Source organism: Schistocerca piceifrons, chromosome 10, assembly GCF_021461385.2.
Source record: "Schistocerca piceifrons isolate TAMUIC-IGC-003096 chromosome 10, iqSchPice1.1, whole genome shotgun sequence".
Lineage (NCBI taxonomy): Eukaryota > Metazoa > Arthropoda > Insecta > Orthoptera > Acrididae > Schistocerca > Schistocerca piceifrons.
In genome coordinates this window covers 52135299-52139207 of record NC_060147.1, presented here as the reverse complement: position 1 = coordinate 52139207, position 3909 = coordinate 52135299, and the positions used below count along the sequence as shown (strand labels likewise).

At 44.4% G+C, this 3909-nt stretch overlaps 1 non-coding gene across 1 annotated transcript; it reads right to left on the bottom strand.

Moving 5' to 3' along the window:
• Positions 1–3352: 3352 nt before the first annotated feature.
• Positions 3353–3426, bottom strand: Trnat-cgu. The gene has a single exon. It is a non-coding gene; the product is annotated as a tRNA-Thr (tRNA).
• Between the last annotated feature and the right edge of the window lie 483 nt (positions 3427–3909).

Sequence of the window (3909 nt, the reverse complement as noted above, 5' to 3'; positions counted from 1 at the left end):
TACCATTAAGAGTGCAACGGGAATTCCACTGTTAAATGCAGGGGAGAGAGCAGATAGATGGAAAGAATACATTGAAAGCATCTATGAGGGTGAAGATTTGTCTGATGCGGTAGAAGAAGAAACAGGAGTCGATTTAGAAGAGATAGGGGATCCAGTATTAGAATCGGAATTTAAAAGAGCTTTGGAGGACTTACGGTCAAATAAGGCAGAAGGGATAGATAACATTCCATCAGAATTTCTAAAATCATTGGGGGAAGTGGCGACAAAACGACTATTCACGTTGGTGTGTAGAATATATGAGTCTGGCGACATACCATCTGACTTTCGGAAAAGCATCATCCACACAATTCCGAAGACGGCAAGAGCTGACAAGTGCGAGAATTATCGCACAATCAGCTTAACAGCTCATGCATCGAAGCTGCTTACAAGAATAATATACAGAAGAATGGAAAAGAAAATTGAGAATGCGCTAGGTGACGATCAGTTTGGCTTTAGGAAAAGTAAAGGGACGAGAGAGGCAATTCTGACTTTATGCCTAATAATGGAACCATGCTAAAGGAAAATCAAGACACTATCATAGGATTTGTCGACCTGGAAAAAGCGTTCGACAATGTAAAATGGTGCAAGCTGTTCGAGATTCTGAAAAATGTAGGGGTAAGCTATAGGAAGAGACGGGTCATATACAATACGTACAACAACCAAGAGGGAATAATAAGAGTGGACGATCAAGAACGAAGTGCTCGTATTAAGAAGGGTGTAAGACAAGGCTGTAGCCTTTCGCCCCTACTCTTCAATCTGTACATCGAGGACGCAATGATGGAAATAAAAGAAAGGTTCAGGAGTGGAATTAAAATACAAGGTGAAAGGATACCAATGATACGATTCGCTGATGACATTGCTATCCTGAGTGAAAGTGAAGAAGAATTAAATGATCTGCTGAACGGAATGAACAGTCTAATGAGTACACAGTATGGTTTGAGAGTAAATCGGAGAAAGACGAAGGTAATGAGAAGTAGTAGAAATGAGAACAGCGAGAAACTTAACATCAGGATTGATGGTCACGAAGTCAATGAAGTTAAGGAATTCTGCTACCTAGGCAGTAAAATAACCAATGACGGACGGAGCAAGGAGTACATCAAAAGCAGACTCGTTATGGCAAAAAAGGCATTTCTGGCCAAGAGAAGTCTACTAATATCAAATACCGGCCTTAATGTGAGGAAGAAATTTCTGAGGATGTACGTCTGGAGTACAGACAGCATTGTATGGTAGTGAAACATGGACTGTGGGAAAACCGGAACAGAAGAGAATCGAAGTATTTGAGATGTGGTGCTATAGACGAATGTTGAAAATTAGGTGGACTGATAAGGTAAGGAATGAGGAGGTTCTACGCAGAATCGGAGAGGAAAGGAATATGTGGAAAACACTGATTAGGAGAAGGGACAGGATGATAGGACATCTGCTAAGACATGAGGGAATGACTTCCATGGTACTAGAGGGAGCTGTAGAGGGCAAAAACTGTAGAGGAAGACAGAGATTGGAGTACGTCAAGCAAATAATTGAGGACGTAGGTTGCAAGTGCTACTCTGAGATGAAGAGGTTAGCACAGGAAAGGAATTCGTGGCGGGCCGCATCAAACCAGTCGGTAGACTGATGACAAAAACGTGACAATGTGTCTCTTTAAATATTCATATACACACGTACAACCTATCAAATGATACCTAGTTGTGGCTGTAGATCACAGCAAAGTACGTAGATGAGTGCTTGTAAGGCGCGAAATTACAGCCACCTTACAGAGTATCGTGTCAGTTGTGCGACTGGATTCGTAGTTTCTTGTCGCAAAGGTCACAGTTTGTAGTAAACCTGACACCAAATCGTTTAGTGAAGCCGAAATTGTATCTGGGGGAAGCGTTTACATTGACCCCAACGTGTTACATTGACCCCAAACCACGGCTGTTTGAGACTTCAGTGGTGTCGTGCGAGGGGCCCTTCAAGGGCAGCGTGGAGGTCTGTTGTGTTTTCTGATAAAAGCTGCCCCTGTTGGCAGTATCTACATTTACATCTACATATATACTCCGCTAGCCACCACGCGGTGTGTGGCAGGGGGCAAAAGCCGGCCGTTGTGGCCGAGCGGTTCTAGGCGCTTCAGCCTGGAACTGCGCGACAGGTTCGAATCCTGCCTCGGGCATGGATGTGTGTGATGTCCTTAGGTTAGTTAGGTTTAACTAGTTTTAAGTTCTAGGGGACTGATGACCTCAGATGTTAAGTCCCATAGTGTTCAGAGCCATTTGAACCAATTTTTGGCGGGGGGAAAATTTGCGCCAAAGTCATATTCCCCCCTCCCCCCCCTTCTGTTCTGCGAGGGGAAAACGATTGTCTGAACGCGTCAGTACGAGCTCTAATTTCCCTGATCTTTGAATGGTGATCACTGCGCGATTTGAAACTTGGTGGTAATAATATATGCTATACATCCTCGGTGAAGATCGGATTTCGGAATTTAATGAGCAGCCCCTTCCGTTTAGCGCGTCGTCTATCTGCAAGTGTGTCCCACTTCAAACTTTCTATGAGATTTGGAACGCTCTCACTATGGCTAAATGTACCAGTCACGAGTCTTTCAGCTTTTCTTTGGACCTTGTCAATCTCTTGAATCAGACCCAACTGGTAAGGGTCCCATACAGACGAACAATAATACTAGAAGAACTAACGTATTGTAAGCTATTTCCTTTGTTGAAGGACTGCATCGCTTCAGGATTCTACCAATAAACCGCAATCTAGAGTTCGCCTTGCCCGTTACTTGTGTAATCTGATCATTCCATTTGAGATCGTTTCGAATAGTCACAACCAGATGCTTGACGGATGCTACCGCTTCCAAATACTGAACATTCATTTTGTATTCGTCCTTGTTATACGCAGTAGGTTACACTTACTAATATTGAGAGACAACTGCCAGTCATTACACCACGCATTTATTTTCTGCAAATCCTCATTCATTCGTTCACAAATTTCGTGGTTGATTAGAAGGAGGCCAGTTAATGAGCTGCAACCAAACTGTCTGCGTGGTATCCACATAGGTTCTACACTTGGAGTTATGGTCGGGGGTGCGATTTCATACGATAACGGGAGCATTCTCCTGGTTACTCCATGGAGCCTGACTGCAAAACTGTACGTCAGTCTGGAGATTCGACCTGTTGTGCTGTCATTCATGAACAACATTCCGGGTTGTATTCTCCAACAGGATAACGCCCGCCCAAGTATCGCTGTTGTAAGCCATGCTCTACAGTGATTAGAATGAAACGAATACCTCTAGCTGCATACAGGCGTTGATATAAGTCAACGGGGGATAGTTGAAAATGTGTGCCCCGACTGGGACTCGAACCCGGGATCTCCTGCTTACGTGGCAGACGCTCTATCCAGCTGAGCCACCGAGGACACAGAGAATCTCCAGTGAGGCCCACATTCGCAGCTTATGGTCCCGCACTATATTCATAGTGCCCCTGCCCATTACACTCATTACTCGCGGCTTACCGATTCCCCTCAAGAGTTCGAACATGTCCGAAAGAACAGATACCATATTTACATATGCTCTAAAGATCGTTGACATGTTGCCTTGGCCTGCTCAGTTACCGGATATGTCTCCAGTCGATCATATATGGGGCGTCACCCACAACCACAACCAGCATTAACCGACGCTGTACTGACCGGCCAAGTGCAACAGCCATGAAACCACATGCCACAAACTGACATACGGCTCCTGTACAACACAATGCATGCACGTTTACATGCTTGCATACAACATGACGTACCAGCTATTGCAATTGCTTATGTCGCACTCACATGAACCTGTATTTTCATGACATACGAAAGCATACGTCTATGAGTAAAACAACACCAGCAAATCGTCATAAACCTCCT